This window comes from Salvelinus namaycush, unplaced genomic scaffold (genome assembly GCF_016432855.1).
Source record: "Salvelinus namaycush isolate Seneca unplaced genomic scaffold, SaNama_1.0 Scaffold62, whole genome shotgun sequence".
NCBI classification, from domain to species: Eukaryota; Metazoa; Chordata; class Actinopteri; order Salmoniformes; family Salmonidae; genus Salvelinus; species Salvelinus namaycush.
Genome location: NW_024061331.1, coordinates 248,812 through 269,735, shown reverse-complemented (window position 1 = coordinate 269,735; position 20,924 = coordinate 248,812). Strand labels below are relative to the sequence as shown.

The 20,924-nt window shown below is 39.1% G+C and overlaps 3 non-coding genes across 3 annotated transcripts; 1 reads left to right on the top strand and 2 right to left on the bottom strand.

The window, feature by feature from the left end:
* Positions 1-492: 492 nt before the first annotated feature.
* Positions 493-574, top strand: trnaf-aaa. Its single transcript has one exon. It is a non-coding gene; the product is annotated as a tRNA-Phe (tRNA).
* Positions 575-836: 262 nt separating this feature from the next.
* On the bottom strand, positions 837-918 carry trnal-aag. Its single transcript has one exon. It is a non-coding gene; the product is annotated as a tRNA-Leu (tRNA).
* Positions 919-4,324: 3,406 nt separating this feature from the next.
* On the bottom strand, positions 4,325-4,406 carry trnal-aag. The gene has a single exon. It is a non-coding gene; the product is annotated as a tRNA-Leu (tRNA).
* Positions 4,407-20,924: the final 16,518 nt, after the last annotated feature.

The following is a 20,924-nucleotide window of genomic DNA, read 5'->3' as shown; positions in this document are numbered from 1 at the left end:
TGGTCAGCGTCGAAAAGAAGGCGCACCTCACTCCTTGGCCTTTTATAACCTCTGAGAGCTACGTATAAAGCCCATTCCACTTCTCATTGGTTACTGACATCCAGGGGAAGGCGGGTGCAGTTCATGTCGTTCCATAGGATACACACAGACCTTTAAAACTGATCTGAGACCAGAGCTTCGCTCTCAGACCTTCGCAGTACCTGTCATGGATTTCGCTGTAGAAAGAGTTCTGGGTCACCCACAGACATAATTCCAACGGTTTATGAAACTAGAGAGTGTTTTCTATCCAATAGAATTAATAATATGCATATTGTACGAGCAAGAATTGAGTACGATGCAGTTTAATTTGGCAACACCCAGAAAAAATAAATGCTAACTGCTCCCCCTATTGACAAAAGGTTAAAGAAGAAAATTAAAAAGAAGACAAAGTTACAAGGGAGTGCCGATGCTCTAGGTAACTGACGGGAAAGTGTGAACATTTTGCTAAAGCAGGGTAGTGTGGCCGAGCGGTCTAAGGCGCTGGATTAAAGATCCAGTCTCTACGGAGGCGTGGGTTCAAATCCCACCACTGCCATCTTTATTGAGTTTGTTTGCGCAAGCTATCAATGCTCTCGCTGTGGCAGACGCACCTCCTACCGGTGGTTGTTTATGTCAAAGCCTTGAGCACAGGACTTGGTGGCTGATTGGTTAAGGCGATGGACTGTACGCGTGAGTTGCAACCCCATCCGTGCCACACAACATTTGTTATTTTCTCCCTTGCATGGTCCTACATGAACGTAAAAACCCTGAAAAAAAGCAGAACATTTGATAGCTTGCGCAAACAAACTCAATAAAGATGGCAGTGGTGGGATTTGAACCCACGCCTCCGTAGAGACTGGATCCTTAATCCAGCGCCTTAGACCGCTCGGCCACACTACCCTGCTTTAGCAAAATGTTCACACTTTCCCGTCAGTTACCTAGAGCATCGGCACTCCCTTGTAACTTTGTCTTCTTTTTAATTTTCTTCTTTAACCTTTTGTCAATAGGGGGAGCAGTTAGCATTTATTTTTTCTGGGTGTTGCCAAATTAAACTGCCTCGTACTCAATTCTTGCTCGTACAATATGCATATTATTAATTCTATTGGATAGAAAACACTCTCTAGTTTCATAAACCGTTGGAATTATGTCTGTGGGTGACCCAGAACTCTTTCTACAGCGAAATCCATGACAGGTACTGCGAAGGTCTGAGAGCGAAGCTCTGGTCTCAGATCAGTTTTAAAGGTCTGTGTGTATCCTATGGAACGACATGAACTGCACCCGCCTTCCCCTGGATGTCAGTAACCAATGAGAAGTGGAATGGGCTTTATACGTAGCTCTCAGAGGTTATAAAAGGCCAAGGAGTGAGGTGCGCCTTCTTTTCGACGCTGACCATTGCGCAGAGAGGGACCTCAGGATGCCATTTTCAAACGCTCAATTATCAACGTTAGATGTATCCGTCTGTAATTTAATTCGATATAGGTTTTAGAAACATCATAACGAAGCTATTTTAAACCGAGTTATATCAGATTATGCGAGTATATTGCTATTTTTCGGAATTTCCTCAGTATTGCGTCTTGAGGATTTGGACACGTTGGGGCAAAATAGCTATTGTTAGCTATTGTTAGCTGCTATATCAGAAGTTGAATGCAACGTTTTACAACCAAGCAACGATTCTTTTGGACAAAGGACCACTTGGCCAAGATTCTGATGGAAGCTCGTCGAAAAGTAAGAGCTATTTATGATGTTATTCCGTTTTTTTATGTGGAAAAATGTAAACTCAATAATGGCGACTAGTGACGCCATTATTGCGGCACTAGTCTGGCTGTAACGCACACTGTATGTCTAGTAACGTTAATTTTAAAAATCTAACTCAGCGGTTGCATTAATAACTAATGCATCTTTCATTTCATGTCCAACCTGTATTTTTTTAGTCAAGTTTATGAATAGTTTTCGATAAAAATAGTTGTATTTTCAAAATGGCGCCGGGCAGATTGCTTGAGTAGTTGGACACTATTTTCATTGTGTAAGCACGATTTGTGCCGCTAAATATGCACATTTTCGATCAAACTCTATATGGATTGTGTAATATGATGTTACAGGAGTGTCATCGGAAGAATTCTGAGAAGGTTAGTGAAAAAATTAATGTATTTTGGTGATGATAACGCTATAGCTAATTTTGCCTTGAATCAATGCTCGGGTAACGTTTGCAAATGTGGTATGCTAATATAACGATTTATTGTGTTTTCGCTGTAAGACACTTTGAAAATCTGAAATATTGTCTGAATTCACAAGATCTGTGTCTATCCATTGCTGTGAGCTGTGTATTTTTAAGAAATGTTTTATGATGAGTAAATTGGTAATACACGTTGCTCTATGTAGTAATTCTAGTCGCTTTGGGGAGATTTGTGATGGTGGCTGCAATTGCAAACTATGATTTATACCTGAAATATGCACATTTTTCTAACAAAACCTATGCTATACAATAAATATGTTATCAGACTGTCATCTGATGAGGTTTTTTCTTGGTTAGTGGCTATCAATATCTTTATTTGGCCGAATTGGTGATAGCACCTGATGGAGTAAGAAACTGATGGAGTTAGAAAAGTGGTGTCTTTTGCTAACGGGGTTAGCTAATAGATTTACATATTTTGTCTTCCCTGTAAAACATTTTAAAAATCTGAAATGGTGGCTTTATTCACAACATCTGTATCTTTCATTTGGTGTCTTGGACTTGTGATTTAATGATATTTAGATGCTACTATTTAATTGTGACGCTATGCTAGCGATGCTAATCAGTGTGGGGGGGGTGGGGGGTGATCCCGGATCCGGGTTTCTGAGGCGGTAAAAGTTAAAATCTTTATGGATCTCATGTTGCTCTTCCTTCATCGTTTTTGATTTTCTTTTTATTAAATCTTAATTTATCTCATGTTGCTCTTTCTTCCTTCGTGTACAATTATAATTAGTTTCTGCTTTTATGGCTGAAGCAGATTGAATCTGAGAAACGAAGCAGATAATTTCAATAACAGACGTGGGAATTAGGGTAAAGGCTGGATTCCCTTTATTTGTCCGGTGTCCTTGGTGGCCTTGTTTGAGAACCATTACTGTTTTCTGTTGAGAAAAAGTTGCAGCGGTGGACTTTGCACCCACACCTCTGAAAAGACTGGGATCCTTAAAGCAGGTGCTCTGGACAGCTCGGCCACAGTACCCACTGTTAAAATAGACTGCTGGGATCGACGCACGGCCCAGTCCAACTTTCCTTGTTTCCAATCAAGGCTTTGACATAAACAACCACCGGTAGGAGGTGCGTCTGCCACCGCGAGAGCACAGGACTTGGTGGCTGATTGGTTAAGGCGATGGACTGTACGCGTGAGTTGCAACCCCATCCGTGCCACACAACATTTGTTATTTTCTCCCTTGCATGGTCCTACATGAACGTAAAAACCTGAAAAAAAGCAGAAAATGTCATAGCTTGCGTAAACAAACTCAATAAAGATGGTGGTGGTGGGATTTGAACCCACACCTCCGTAGAGACTGGAGCCTTTATCCTGCGCCTTAGACCGCTCAGCCACACTACCCTACTTTTGTAAAATATTCACACTTTCCCGTCAGTTACCTAGAGCATCGGCACTCCCTTGTAACTTTGTCTTCTTTTTAATTTTCTTCTTTAAATCTTTATGGATCTCATGTGGCTCTTCCTTCATCGTTTTTGATTTTCTTTTTAAAAATCGTAATTTATCTCATGTTGCTCTTTCTTCCTTCGTGTACACTTATAACTAGTTTCTGCTTTTATGTCTGAAGCAGATTGAATCTGAGAAACGAAGCAGATAATTTCAATAACAGACGTGGGAATTGGGGTAAAGGCTGGATTCCCTTTATTTGTCCGGTATCCTTGGTGGCCTTATTGAGAACCATTACAGTTTTCTGCTGAGAAAAAGTTGCAGCGGTGGACTTTGCACCCACACCTCTGAAAAGACTGGGATCCTTAAACAGGTTCTCTGGACAGCTCGGCCACAGTACCCACTGTTAAAATGGACTGCTGGGATCGACGCACGCCCCAGTCCAACTTTCCTTGTTTCCAATCAAGGCTTTGACATAAACAACCACCGGTAGAAGGTGCATCTGCCACCGCGAGAGCACAGGATTTGGTGGCTGATTGGTTAAGGCGATGGACTGCACGCGTGAGTTGCAACCCCATCCGTGCCACACAACATTTGTTATTTTCTCCCTTGCATGGTCCTACATGAACGTAAAAACCCTGAAAAAAAGCAGAACATGTGATAGCTTGCGCAAACAAACTCAATAAAGATGGCAGTGGTGGGATTTGAACCCACGCCTCCGTAGAGACTGGAGGCTTAATCCAGCGCCTTAGACCGCTCGGCCACACTACCTTGCTTCAGCAAAATATTCACACTTTCCCGTCAGTTACCTAGAGCATCGGCACTCCCTTGTAACTTTGTCTTCTTTTTAATTTTCTTCTTTAGAATCTTTATGGATCTCATGTTGCTCTTCCTTCATCGTTTTTGATTTTCTTTTTTAATATAAGAGATTTGAAATTATTTATATTTGAGCAATTATATTTACTTTTTGAAACTTAAGTATATTTAAAAACAAATACTTTTAGTCTTTTACTCAAGTGGTATTTTAATAGTTAACTTTCAATTTTAATTGAGTCATTTTCTATTAAGGTATCTTTACTTTTACTCAAGTATGACAATTGGGTACTTTTTCCACCACTGTTTAACATTGAGCTCAATTTTTTTTACTACATAAACCTCTTGACTCTGTAATTGGCAGTGTAGAAATCGCCATAACCCATGTGTAACCTACAATATTGTACTGTATTACATTTTAGTCACACTTTATGTTAATATACCATCCACAATGGTTGAATTTGTTTGGTGACAACAATGTTACAGACAATAAACATTGTAGGCTTCAACATGGAGCACAACATTACAGCCAGATAAATACATTAGCTATATTATAGCAAGTAGGATATTTAATTTATTTATGTTTGAAATTGTGGAAACATTTGTATACCCATAATGCAACACACTTTGAAGGCGGTGATGTTAGTCAATGTCTTGACAAAAGTGATCCGTTCGAACGCGCCCACTGATAACTAACGCAAGATTTATCATTGCTGTTGTTTCTAATGGCAGCTAATGATGCACAGTGGAACAGAACAAAGGAGGTGGGCAGAGCCAAGCACGAACTAGTGAGATTCTATTGGCGTGTTTTAGCATGTATTTGCATATTTCCATTAGGAAACGCCTACTCTGTGAATTGCGCTTGCAATAACTCAATTCGCCTTGCACTCTTTTGCAATGCAATCTTTTTAAAATAATTTAGAAAGGGTCAACTCTACAAAATTTAGTGCACTCTGTTCTTAACAGATTATATTTTTTGGGAACAAAAAACTGTATTGAGATCGAATTTTTCATAGAATAGAAAATTAGCAAAATGTCGGCCAAGTTTCGTTTAGCGCCATCTTCTCCCACTTCCTGCCACTGGACTTCCTCTAATCACCATATTTGGTGGTGAGAAGTTCTAAATGGTTGCTTCAGATTCATAGACCATGTGATATGTCTGGGTTTACCCCTTCTGGCTGTGATAAAAGCGTTCACATGCTAGTCGGAACTAGGAAACTTGGAAATGTCCGACTTGCTATGTCAACGTGAACGTTGCATCCGACAATTTGATGACGTTGTTCTGATAACAACGTTGATAAGATGTTGTAATGAAAAACATTCACTACCTCATGAATGTCCCTGTCAGTATTTTTTCCACCATGTCAGAGAAAACCCTGTTGATGACTGTAAAAAGGATTTGATTAATGCAATTTCATGTTTTTTTATTGTGTTGGCCACTAGTGGACGTTCATTGTTACGCTATTTATTGTATTGACCGAGCTGTTATTTTTTATATTATCTGTTTCAAGGAATTAATATGAATTTGCCTTAAATGTTTATGCAGATGTGCAGTATTTACATTTTCACTGCACTAATCAATCAACGCCTTCTTATCTTTGTACGTTTCCACATAATATCAAACTTCAATAAAATAAAAAAAGTTTTGTCTGAAAATAGTTTTCTCAACTGCTTTACCCACTCCAGTCAGCAGATGGCGTTGTGAGTCTCAGGTGATGCTGCCAGAGTGTGACGTATAATCTAGTGGACAGGAGGACGCTTCAACAATAACAAGTATAGTCAGCCAGCTTCGTAGCCGACATAGGCAAAAAACATTACATCTCTTTAGTCTGTTTTGGTATATATTATTCAGTGTGTTTTGAACATACTTCTGTCGTATCTATTTACGTTGTTTGTTGGGTAGATGGCTTGCTAAGTTAGCAGTAGCACTAGGCTGTTTGCTAATGCTAACTATCTAGCTAGTTAACATCCCCGACCATGAACTCACTAAACTACTACCCCGGTGCTAATGAAGAGGAGGTCTGCTGGACGGAGAAAGAGGGTCTCGTGAAAGAGGAAAAGGAAGAGGAGGTTGTCACAGTAAAAAAAGAAGTAGAGAGTGAGGCTGTTACAGTGAAAGAAGAAGAAGTTACAGTGAAAGAGGAGGTTATAGTGAAAGAAGAGGAAGAAGTTACAGTGGAAGAAGTTACAGTGAAAGAAGAAGAAGCTTTCAGACTGAAAGAGGAGGATGCTGTTTTTGGAGTGGAAGAGGGGGAGATTACTGTGACGTTGAAAGAGGAGGATGAAGATACTGGAGATCTGATTAATACTAGTAAGTAATGTTACTGTCTTAGAAACAGGGGCACAAACTCTTCAGTTGTTGAAGATTGCCTTGGTCACATGGTTGAGCTATAGAAAGTTTCAAGTATTTATCTGAAAACATGAACGTGCTTTATGGGAAAACCTACCCTGAAGTTGGTTTGAGGTGTTTCGGTCACATTGTGAAGGAGCTATTGAATTTTCAGTACTTTTTTAAAAGTATATTTAAGTATATATAAGTATATATTATATATCATTTAAATATATGAATATATGTATATAATCATTTAAATATATATATATATATTCTACAAATGTTGCTAAAATGCTATGAGAAAACCAAAGGGTGTGCAACTTGTCTACTTATATAAGAAATAATAAACAGTTGAAATAAAGGCTGATAGGTCACATGGTTGAAGAGCTATAGACATATTTTAAATATCTATATTTAAGTCATTTAGCAGACGCTCTTATCCAGAGCGACTTACAAATTGGAAAGTTCATACATATTCATCCTGGTCCCCCCGTGGGGAATGAACCCACAACCCTGGCGTTGCAAGCACCATGCCCTACCAACTGAGCCACACGGGACCACATATTAATTGTGTAAGTTCTTTATGGGAAAACCAAAGGGTGTGCAACTTGTCTACTTATAATAGGAATAATGAACAGTTGAAATAAAGGCTGATAGGTCACGTGGTTGAAGAGCTATAGACATATTTAAAATATTTATATCAATTGTGTTCTTTATGGGAAAACCAAAAGGGTGTGTAATATGTGTCCCTACCCTGTGATCAATCCAACGTTGGTTTGGGGTGTCTAGGTCACATGGTAAAGTAGAGACTCGGAGCTAGAAAATGGTATATCATACACTGCAGTTGAGGAACAATTTTGAGAAAATGGCCCCTTGAATGTTTTGGTACACCTACTGGAGAGCTCGTCTTTGTCTACACCCTTTCAGCATCGTTCACACCCTCTTAAGCCTTAGCCCCACCCATCTCTTTAAGGATTCACATGTGAGGCCATGTGCTAAACAGAGTGAGTATGGTAGTGTAGTAAACAACCAAAGATTTCAAGACTAAAGGCTGGTTTATACTACGTCTATCGACATGTCTGTAGACAGTTGTCGCAGGGACATCATGAACATTCTATTGTCATCAAATGTGTTGTCGTTTAAAAAAAAGTATAAACACAAAAACGACAGGCTGCATGACATCATCAGTCTGGTGGTCCAAAATAGCATAACTGGTGTATTTTAACACCAACAAACCCATATGTTTAAAAACGAATTTGAAATATACTAATCTGTCAAACCAGGTGACTAAAACAAACTTTCTAAACAATGTTTTGGTTTGTTTCTGGTTTGTTAGCTGGCTATCTAACAATAAGTTAGCCGGCTATTTAACAATAAGTTAACCGGCTATCTAACAATAAGTTAGCCGGCTATCTAACAATAAGTTAGCCGGCTATCTAACAATAAGTTAGCCGGCTATCTAACAATAAGTTAACTGGCTATCTAACAATAAGTTAGCTGGCTATCTAACAATAAGTTAGCTGGCTATCTAATAATAAGTTAGGTGGCTATCTAACAATAAGTTAGCTGGCTATCTAACAATAAGTTTGCTGGCTATCTAACAATAAGTTTGCTGGCTATCTAACAATAAGTTAGCTGGCTATCTAACAATAAGTTAACCGGCTATCTAACAATGAATTAGCCGGCTATCTAACAATAAGTTAGCCGGCTATCTAGCAATAAGTTAGCCGGCTATCTAACAATAAGTTAGCCGGCTATCTAACAATAAGTTAGCCGGCTATCTAACAATAAGTTAGCCGGCTATCTAACAATAAGTTAGCCGGCTATCTAACAATAAGTTAGCCGGCTATCTAACAATAAGTTAACCGGCTATCTAACAATAAGTTAGCCGGCTATCTAACAATAAGTTAGCCGGCTATCTAACAATAAGTTAGCCGGCTATCTAACAATAAGTTAGCCGGCTATCTAACAATAAGTTAGCCGGCTATTTAACAATAAGTTAACCGGCTATCTAACAATAAGTTAACCGGCTATCTAACAATAAATTAGCCGGCTATCTAACAATAAGTTAACCGGCTATCTAACAATAAATTAGCCGGCTATCTAAAAATAAGTTAGCCGGCTATCTAACAATAAGTTAGCCGGCTATCTAACAATAAGTTAGCCGGCTATCTGACAATAAGTTAACTGGCTATCTAACAATAATTTAGCTGGCTATCTAACAATAAGTTAGCTGGCTATCTAACAATAAGTTAACCGGCTATCTAACAATAAATTAGCCGGCTATCTAACAATAGGTTAGCCGGCTATCTAGCAATAAGTTAGCCGGCTATCTAACAATAAGTTAGCCGGCTATCTAACAATAAGTTAACCGGCTATCTAACAATAAGTTAACCGGCTATCTAACAATAAATTAGCCGGCTATCTAACAATAAGTTAGCTGGCTATCTAACAATAAGTTAACTGGCTATCTAACAATAAGTTAGCCGGCTATCTGACAATAAGTTAACTGGCTATCTAACAATAATTTAGCTGGCTATCTAACAATAAGTTAGCTGGCTATCTAACAATAAGTTAACCGGCTATCTAACAATAAATTAGCCGGCTATCTAACAATAGGTTAGCCGGCTATCTAGCAATAAGTTAGCCGGCTATCTAACAATAAGTTAGCCGGCTATCTAACAATAAGTTAACCGGCTATCTAACAATAAGTTAACCGGCTATCTAACAATAACTTAGCCGGCTATCTAACAATAAGTTAGCTGGCTATCTAACAATAAGTTAACTGGCTATCTAACAATAAGTTAGCCGGCTATCTAATAATAAGTTAGCCGGCTATCTAACAATAAGTTAGCTAGCTATCTAACAATAAGTTAGCTGGCTATCTAACAATAAGTTAGCTGGCTATCTAACAATAAGTTAGCTGGCTATCTAACAATAAGTTAACCGGCTATCTAACAATAAGTTAACCGGCTATCTAACAATAAGTTAGCTGGCTATCTAACAATAAGTTAGCTGGCTATCTAACAATAAGTTAACCAGCTATCTAACAATACATTAGCCGGCTATCTAACAATAAGTTAGCTGGCTATCTAACAATAAGTTAACTGGCTATCTAACAATGAGTTAACCGGCTATCTAACAATAAATGAGCCGGCTATCTAACAATAAGTTAGCTGGCTATCTAACAATAAGTTAGCCGGCTATCTAACAATAAGTTAGCCGGCTATCTAACAATAAGTTAGCTGGCTATCTAACAATAAGTTAACAGGCTATCTAACAATAATTTAGCTGGCTATCTAACAATAAGTTAGCCGGCTATCTAACAATAAGTTAGCCGGCTATCTAACAATAAGTTAGCCGGCTATCTAACAATAAGTTAGACGACTATCTAACAATAAGTTAGCTGGCTAGCCAGTTCAAATAATGACTATATCATATAGCTGACAATGTCTTAACTTTAGCTCATTTGTAATAATTATTACAGGAAAATAAGCTTGCAACAAGATCATTATTTGCAAGTTATTTACAAGTTAATGGCGAGCTAATTACAGTAAATAGCATATGATTGTGAGTATGACTAAATAAAAGCAGGGTATTCTACTGGAGAATTTTAGAACTTGGACACTGTCTTAGAACTTGGACACTGTCTTGTTGGCCTAACGTTATATCCTAATTTGATTTTGGTGCAGGTCATGTTGTTGTTCGCGTTACCGTCTCTGGTAAACACACACTATATCAAATAAAATAAACATTTAGTTGTCACATGCACAGGATACAGAATGTGTAATTGCTACAGTGAAATGGTTACTTGCATAGTGGAGTCATTTGTTTTAGATTGTGAACCATAATCCCAACTCATAACTTCGATACCCTGCATGAATCTACAGGTAACTAAAGTGAACCACCTAGGTTCAATCTTAGCTAGCGGCTCTGAGATTCTAATAATATTTCTACACAGATCATACACGTAACGTTAGCTAGCGAGCCAGCTAGCTTCAGCTAGCTAGCTAACAGTGTGCTTTAACTTGCAATGAAAACGACTTTCAGACAAAATTAGAATTGTATAATATCTGAAAATGTAGCTAGCTAGACTCTCTTACCCATATACATGGATGAAGGCTTCTCCCTCTCTGTCACAGATGCCATGGTTTGTCCTTAGTTTGAAGTTGTAATCCGGAGGCCTTCTGTGTTCTCTTTTTGACTCCCTCCGCATTCACAATCAAATGTCTGAATTTTCTCCATCTTCTTTGCTATGATTATCTGCTTCCACCGGGCATTCCACTGATTTCAAAACTCGGTAATATTTTTCAAAAAAAGCACCTTAAAAAAGTGATTACCTACACATACTGAGCAGCTCATGTTATAGACAGAAGCGTGCTAGATGGCAGACCAATCAGAACTCATCTCTCGGCATGTCCAGCCCATCAATTATCTCAGCCAATCGTGGCTAGCGGGAAGGTTCATGACTTTTTACATTGGCTAAACCAACTAGGATCGTAATTTTAACAATATTATTAGTATTTACAGGTGGCATACAAGTTTGTTATTAAGGCAGGTGAAAGTTCACATGTTCCAGAAGGCATTTCTGCCTAAAAACACATTTTGATTAAAAAATATATATGTTTACGTTAAAAAGCCTCTCCTGTGAAGTAGTGACGATCGACATATGCCTAGTTTCCTGAAACAAATCACATATTTAATTTAATTTTTTTTCATAGAGCTCTACTTATTTTTATTCATGTCAGTTTGTCTTTGATCAGCACCCTGTTTTTGTTTAGTTTTTTGGGGGGTAAATACAGTCACCGGAATTATTCCTCCACTTGCAAATAATAAAACTATCTCTGGGCAAGAAAAGTCAAGATCTGTTGTTGCCTCCAACCGCATAGCCAACCTCACACCACCAGTCTTTATTAAGAGGGCACAACAGCGCCTCTGATTCTTAAGGCTGAAGAAAATTCGGCATTCCCCCGGGTCTTCTCCAAAATACTACTGTTGTACCGTCGAAGCGTCCTGACCTGGCTGCATCACAGCCTGGTACGGGAATTGCTCCGCCACATGACCACAAGTCCCTTTTAAATGCACATTAGCATTCCAAAATACTTCAATACACTCTCACAGCTGTGATATGCTGACTGCACAAGCAGACAGGACTTCCGGTTTCTAATTGTCCTGAATAAATGATCCACTTTTCACTACGTTCAGCCCCCATAATAGGGAAACAATATGTGATTATGTGATATTATTGTGATATGAGCCATCTAGTGTAGCGTGGCCGACTTCGAATGCAACAGCTAATCATTCTCAAATTCATTAGAGGCTAATTAATTGAGCCGGCTAACAATAAGTTAGCCGGCTATCTAACAATAAGTTAGCCGGCTATCTAACAATAAGTTAACTGGCTATCTAACAATAAGTTAGCTGGCTATCTAACAATAAGTTAGCTGGCTATCTAATAATAAGTTAGGTGGCTATCTAACAATAAGTTAGCCGGCTATCTAACAATAAGTTTGCTGGCTATCTAACAATAAGTTAGCTGGCTATGTAACAATAAGTTAGCTGGCTATCTAACAATAAGTTAACCGGCTATCTAACAATGAATTAGCCGGCTATCTAACAATAAGTTAGCCGGCTATCTAGCAATAAGTTAGCCGGCTATCTAACAATAAGTTAGCCGGCTATCTAACAATAAGTTAGCCGGCTATCTAACAATAAGTTAGCCGGCTATCTAACAATAAGTTAGCCGGCTATCTAACAATAAGTTAACCGGCTATCTAACAATAAGTTAGCTGGCTATCTAACAATAAGTTAGCTGGCTATCTAACAATAAGTTAGCTGGCTATCTAACAATAAGTTAGCCGGCTATCTAACAATAAGTTAGCCGGCTATCTAACAATAAGTTAGCCGGCTATTTAACAATAAGTTAACCGGCTATCTAACAATAAGTTAACCGGCTATCTAACAATAAATTAGCCGGCTATCTAACAATAAGTTAACCGGCTATCTAACAATAAATTAGCCGGCTATCTAAAAATAAGTTAGCCGGCTATCTAACAATAAGTTAGCCGGCTATCTAACAATAAGTTAGCCGGCTATCTGACAATAAGTTAACTGGCTATCTAACAATAATTTAGCTGGCTATCTAACAATAAGTTAGCTGGCTATCTAACAATAAGTTAACCGGCTATCTAACAATAAATTAGCCGGCTATCTAACAATAGGTTAGCCGGCTATCTAGCAATAAGTTAGCCGGCTATCTAACAATAAGTTAGCCGGCTATCTAACAATAAGTTAACCGGCTATCTAACAATAAGTTAACCGGCTATCTAACAATAACTTAGCCGGCTATCTAACAATAAGTTAGCTGGCTATCTAACAATAAGTTAACTGGCTATCTAACAATAAGTTAGCCGGCTATCTAATAATAAGTTAGCCGGCTATCTAACAATAAGTTAGCTGGCTATCTAACAATAAGTTAGCTGGCTATCTAACAATAAGTTAGCTGGCTATCTAACAATAAGTTAACCGGCTATCTAACAATAAGTTAACCGGCTATCTAACAATAAGTTAGCTGGCTATCTAACAATAAGTTAGCTGGCTATCTAACAATAAGTTAACCAGCTATCTAACAATACATTAGCCGGCTATCTAACAATAAGTTAGCTGGCTATCTAACAATAAGTTAACTGGCTATTTAACAATGAGTTAACCGGCTATCTAACAATAAATGAGCCGGCTATCTAACAATAAGTTAGCTGGCTATCTAACAATAAGTTAGCCGGCTATCTAACAATAAGTTAGCCGGCTATCTAACAATAAGTTAGCTGGCTATCTAACAATAAGTTAACAGGCTATCTAACAATAATTTAGCTGGCTATCTAACAATAAGTTAGCCGGCTATCTAACAATAAGTTAGCCGGCTATCTAACAATAAGTTAGCCGGCTATCTAACAATACATTAGCCGGCTATCTAACAATAAGTTAGCTGGCTATCTAACAATAAGTTAACTGGCTATCTAACAATGAGTTAACCGGCTATCTAACAATAAATGAGCCGGCTATCTAACAATAAGTTAGCTGGCTATCTAACAATAAGTTAGCCGGCTATCTAACAATAAGTTAGCCGGCTATCTAACAATAAGTTAGCTGGCTATCTAACAATAAGTTAACAGGCTATCTAACAATAATTTAGCTGGCTATCTAACAATAAGTTAGCCGGCTATCTAACAATAAGTTAGCCGGCTATCTAACAATAAGTTAGCCGGCTATCTAACAATAAGTTAGACGACTATCTAACAATAAGTTAGCTGGCTAGCCAGTTCAAATAATGACTATATCATATAGCTGACAATGTCTTAACTTTAGCTCATTTGTAATAATTATTACAGGAAAATAAGCTTGCAACAAGATCATTATTTGCAAGTTATTTACAAGTTAATGGCGAGCTAATTACAGTAAATAGCATATGATTGTGAGTATGACTAAATAAAAGCAGGGTATTCTACTGGAGAATTTTAGAACTTGGACACTGTCTTAGAACTTGGACACTGTCTTGTTGGCCTAACGTTATATCCTAATTTGATTTTGGTGCAGGTCATGTTGTTGTTCGCGTTACCGTCTCTGGTAAACACACACTATATCAAATAAAATAAACATTTAGTTGTCACATGCACAGGATACAGAATGTGTAATTGCTACAGTGAAATGGTTACTTGCATAGTGGAGTCATTTGTTTTAGATTGTGAACCATAATCCCAACTCATAACTTCGATACCCTGCATGAATCTACAGGTAACTAAAGTGAACCACCTAGGTTCAATCTTAGCTAGCGGCTCTGAGATTCTAATAATATTTCTACACAGATCATACACGTAACGTTAGCTAGCGAGCCAGCTAGCTTCAGCTAGCTAGCTAACAGTGTGCTTTAACTTGCAATGAAAACGACTTTCAGACAAAATTAGAATTGTATAATATCTGAAAATGTAGCTAGCTAGACTCTCTTACCCATATACATGGATGAAGGCTTCTCCCTCTCTGTCACAGATGCCATGGTTTGTCCTTAGTTTGAAGTTGTAATCCGGAGGCCTTCTGTGTTCTCTTTTTGACTCCCTCCGCATTCACAATCAAATGTCTGAATTTTCTCCATCTTCTTTGCTATGATTATCTGCTTCCACCGGGCATTCCACTGATTTCAAAACTCGGTAATATTTTTCAAAAAAAGCACCTTAAAAAAGTGATTACCTACACATACTGAGCAGCTCATGTTATAGACAGAAGCGTGCTAGATGGCAGACCAATCAGAACTCATCTCTCGGCATGTCCAGCCCATCAATTATCTCAGCCAATCGTGGCTAGCGGGAAGGTTCATGACTTTTTACATTGGCTAAACCAACTAGGATCGTAATTTTAACAATATTATTAGTATTTACAGGTGGCATACAAGTTTGTTATTAAGGCAGGTGAAAGTTCACATGTTCCAGAAGGCATTTCTGCCTAAAAACACATTTTGATTAAAAAATATATATGTTTACGTTAAAAAGCCTCTCCTGTGAAGTAGTGACGATCGACATATGCCTAGTTTCCTGAAACAAATCACATATTTAATTTAATTTTTTTTCATAGAGCTCTACTTATTTTTATTCATGTCAGTTTGTCTTTGATCAGCACCCTGTTTTTGTTTAGTTTTTTGGGGGGTAAATACAGTCACCGGAATTATTCCTCCACTTGCAAATAATAAAACTATCTCTGGGCAAGAAAAGTCAAGATCTGTTGTTGCCTCCAACCGCATAGCCAACCTCACACCACCAGTCTTTATTAAGAGGGCACAACAGCGCCTCTGATTCTTAAGGCTGAAGAAAATTCGGCATTCCCCCGGGTCTTCTCCAAAATACTACTGTTGTACCGTCGAAGCGTCCTGACCTGGCTGCATCACAGCCTGGTACGGGAATTGCTCCGCCACATGACCACAAGTCCCTTTTAAATGCACATTAGCATTCCAAAATACTTCAATACACTCTCACAGCTGTGATATGCTGACTGCACAAGCAGACAGGACTTCCGGTTTCTAATTGTCCTGAATAAATGATCCACTTTTCACTACGTTCAGCCCCCATAATAGGGAAACAATATGTGATTATGTGATATGTGATATTATTGTGATATGAGCCATCTAGTGTAGCGTGGCCGACTTCGAATGCAACAGCTAATCATTCTCAAATTCATTAGAGGCTAATTAATTGAGTATATATACCAAATCTGGAGTCAATCTGACTTATGGTTCATGAAAAGATTTTTCAAGTATTTTTTAGCATTATCATTAATTAGCATTAGCATATTGTGGTAATGTGCATCTATAGCTGGTTCATGAGAAGATTTTTCAAGTTTTTTTAGCATTAGCATTCATTAGCATTAGCATATGTGGTAACGTGCATCCATAGCTGGTTCATGAGAAGATTTTTTCAAAAATGTTTAGCATTAGCATTAATTAGCATTAGCATATGTGGTAACGTGCATCTATAGCTACAGTGCGGCCATATTTAAATGCAGCAACCAATTTCTTCTCAAATCCTTTAATGACTGATGTCATGAGTCCAAAAACCAAATTTGGAGGGAATCTGACTTAGTTTATGAGAAGTAGATTTGTTTAATGATTTATTTTAAATCATTAGCGTTAAATAAGAAGTAAATGGTTAATAGTTTCTTTCCTTTTTTTAACATATCAATGCCAAACTTAACATGGTTCATCGTGGTAATGGATTTGATGACCCTAAAATATTTCAAGTTGATAGGCCCTTGTAGAGTGGATTTATGAAGGATTTAAATGAGGAAGTTCAAGAAGAAGAAGAAAGAGAATAACAATGGGTTTTCGGAGCTTCGCTGTGATTCGCTGTCATTCTAGGCACATCATCTTAACTGTTGATGGATTCACTCTGGATAAGAGTGTCTTCTAAACGACTAAGATGTCAAAGTAAAATGTATGTGGAGGTTTCATTCAGGTCTCTCTGAACTAAATACTCTGTTGAACTAAATACTCTGTTGAACTAAATACTCTGTTGAACTAAATACTCTGTTGAACTAAATACTCTGTTGAACTAAATACTCTGTTGAACTAAATACTCTGTTGAACTAAATATTCTGTTGAACTAAATACTCTGTTGAACTAAATACTCTGTTGAACTAAATACTCTGTTGAACTAAATACTCTGTTGAACTAAATATTCTGTTGAACTAAATATTCTGTTGAACTAAATACTCTTGTCTTTGGCAGGAGAGAGACCAGACTCTCACTCTGACAGCAGCAAGAGTCCCTCGGAGGAACCAGACACAGAGACGTCCAAACGAGCGAGACGACGCCGCTGCTTCAGCCGTGGAAAGAGTTTTACTAAGTTACGGAACCTAAAAAAGCATGAGAGGACACACACAGGAGAAGAGCCTTTCCAATGTTCCCAGTGTGGAAAGAATTTTATTCAGTTAGCGAGCCTGAAAAGACATAAGAAAATACACACAGGAGAGAAGCCTTACCACTGTTCCCAATGTGGAAAGAGTTTTAGGTTGTTAGGGAGCCTTAAAGAGCATGAGAGAATACACACAGGAGAAAAGCCTTTCCAATGCTCTCAGTGTGAAAAGCGTTTTACCCAGTTAGGGAGTCTAAAAGATCATGAGCGAATACACACAGGAGAGAAGCCTTTCCAATGCTCTCAATGTGGAAAGTGTTTTACTCAGTTAGGGAACCTAAAAGATCATGAGAAAATACACACAGGACAGAAGCCTTTCCACTGCTCCCAGTGTGGAAAAAGTTTTACCTACTTAGCGCATCTGAAAAACCATGAGAAAGCACACACAGGAGAGAAGCCTCACCTCTGCTCCCAGTGTGGAAAGAGTTTTACACAGTTAGGGGACCTGAATAGGCATGAGAGGACACACACAGGAGAAAAGCCTTTCCAATGTTCCCAGTGTGGAAAGAATTTCACCCGGTTAGGGAACCTAAAAGAGCATGAGAGGACACACACGAGAGAAAAGCCCTACCCATGCTCCCTGTGTGGAAAGAGTTTTACCCAATTAGGGTATCTGAAAAAACATGCGACAACACACACAGGAGAGAAGCCTCACCTCTGCTCCCAGTGTGGAAAAAGTTTTACCCAGTTAGGGGACCTGAATAGGCATGTGAGGACACACACAGGAGAAAAACCTTTCAAATGTTCCCAGTGTGGAAAGAATTTTACCCGGTTAGAGAATCTAAAAGAGCATGAGAGGACACACACACAAGAAAAGCCTTTCCAATGTTTCCAGTGTGGAAAGAGTTTTACCCGGTCAGGGAACCTAAAAGAGCATGAGAGGACACACACCCGGGAAAAACCCTACCAATGCTCCCTGTGTGGAAAGAGTTTTACCCACTTTGGGTATCTGAAAAAACATAGGAGAACACACACACAGGAGAGAAGCCTCACCTCTGCTTCCTGTGTGGAAAGAGTTTTACTAAGTTAGGGGCCCTGAATAGTCACGAGAGGACACACAGGACAGGATAAGACTTTTCACTGTTCCCAGTTGGGAAATAGATTTAACCGGTTAAGGCATCTGAATAAGCATGAAAGAAGACATACCACTGCTCTCACTGTGCAATCACATTTTCCCGATCAGGGGAAAACACACCAGATAACTTTTCTTGCCCAGAGAGAGTTTTATTAATGCCGGCGACTATATAAATATTTACAAAAAAAAGAAATAAAACAGGGTGTTGATCAAAACCAAACTGAACTAACACAAGAGAAGACACGAGAGAATTGAGGAGCTCTGTTCTGATGTCTGATGTTTTTGACTGAGAATGTGTGTTTTTGTTTATGTCACGTGAAATCAAATTGTTTATATGGGTGATTCTCATGAAACCAGTTTTAAACATGTCTGTAGAAAATGTAGTTACAAAACCATGATGCATCTGCAAAAATCAACTATCATTCTGAGGTCTAAGTTTAGGCAAAGTGTCTTATTTTCAATACATTTTATTTTCGCCTGAATTTTGTACATTTTAACATTTTAAACCCTAATTCTCCGAAATGCATCCGGATTAAATTCTTGGGTCATTTTATACTGTTTTACTTTAGAAAAACCGAACTTATTTAAAATAAAACCCAAAGTATTTTGCTGTAGTTTGTCCATAAATCATAAAAATTGTATATTAGTTGAAGTTTACATTATACTATAATATTTATTATGTACAAACACAGTGTCTGTGGACATGTTGGGGAAAAAGTCTGATTTAATTTTAAACATGTTTATTTTCAGTGTTATTTAACTCAGACCTTTACATTACAAGAGCAATGTAAAAAATATATATATATATATTAGAAATGGATTCGTTTATAACTGTTATGGTCATTAGAACTTTGTGGAAATGGTGGTAAAATGCATAATATCTGATAATTTTTTTAAATAATTATAATTATGAAATAGATAAGTACAGATTCTAATCTCAGCGATCCTAGAGGACATTTCATGACAAATGACACTTGAGGAATGTTGTGGTAAAATATGACCTTATTCTAAGATAGAGAGAGCTACTGTGGTGTTTACATCCAGAGAGCTACTGTGGTGTTTACATCCAGAGAGCTACTGTGGTGTTTACGTCCAGAGAGCTACTGTGGTGTTTTCATCCAGAGAGCTACTGTGGTGTTTACATCCAGAGAGCTACTGTGGTGTTTACATCCAGAGAGCTACTGTGGTGTTTACATCCAGAGAGCTACTGTGGTGTTTACATCCAGAGAGCTACTGTGGTGTTTACATCCAGAGAGCTATTGTGGTGTTTTCATCCAGAGAGCTACTGTGGTGTTTACATCCAGAGAGCTACTGTGGTGTTTACATCCAGAGAGCTACTGTGGTGTTTTCATCCAGAGAGCTACTGTGGTGTTTACATCCAGAGAGCTACTGTGGTGTTTACATCCAGAGAGCTACTGTGGTGTTTTCATCCAGAGAGCTACTGTGGTGTTTACATCCAGAGAGCTACTGTGGTGTTTACATCCAGAGAGCTACTGTGGTGTTTACATCCAGAGAGCTACTGTGGTGTTTTCATCCAGAGAGCTACTGTGGTGTTTTCATCCAGAGAGCTACTGTGGTGTTTACATCCAGAGAGCTACTGTGGTGTTTTCATCCAGAGAGCTACTGTGGTGTTTTCATCCAGAGAGCTACTGTGGTGTTTTCATCCAGAGAGCTACTGTGGTGTTTACATCCAGAGAGCTACTGTGGTGTTTACATCCAGAGAGCTACTGTGGTGTTTACATCCAGAGAGCTACTGTGGTGTTTTCATCCAGAGAGCTACTGTGGTGTTTACATCCAGAGAGCTACTGTGGTGTTTACATCCAGAGAGCTACTGAAAACCACTACAGGCTTATCCAACTTTGATGTAATGTCCTTAAAACAAGTCAAAATGAGGCTCAGTAGTGTGTGTGGCCTCCACGTGCCTGTATGACCTCCCTACAACGCCTGGGCATGCTCCTGATGAGGTGGCGGATGGTCTCCTGAGGGATCTCCTCCCAGACCTGGACTAAAGCATCCGCCAACTCCTGGACAGTCTGTGGTGCAACGTGGCGTTGGTGGATGGAGCGAGACATGATGTCCCAGATGTGCTCAATTGGATTCAGGTCTGGGGAATGGGCGGGCCAGTCCATAGCATCAATGCCTTCCTCTTGCAGGAACTGCTGACACACTCCAGCCACATGAGGTCTAGCATTGTCTTGCATTAGAAGGAACCCAGGGCCAACCGCACCAGCATATGGTCTCACAAGGGGTCTGAGGCTCTCATCTCGGTACCTAATGGCAGTCAGGCTACCTCTGGCGAGCACATGGAGGGCTGTGCGGCCCCCAAAGAAATGCCACCCCACACCATGACTGACCCACCGCCAAATCGGTCATGCTGGAGGATGTTGCAGGCAGCAGAACGTTCTCCACGGCGTCTCCAGACTCTGTCACGTCTGTCACGTGCTCAGTGTGAACCTGCTTTCATCTGTGAAGAGCACAGGGCGCCAGTGGCGAATTTGCCAATCTTGGTGTTCTCTGGCAAATGCCAAACGTCCTGCACGGTGTTGGGCTGTAAGCACAACCCCCACCTGTGGACGTCGGGCCCTCATACCACCCTCATGGAGTCTGTTTCTGAC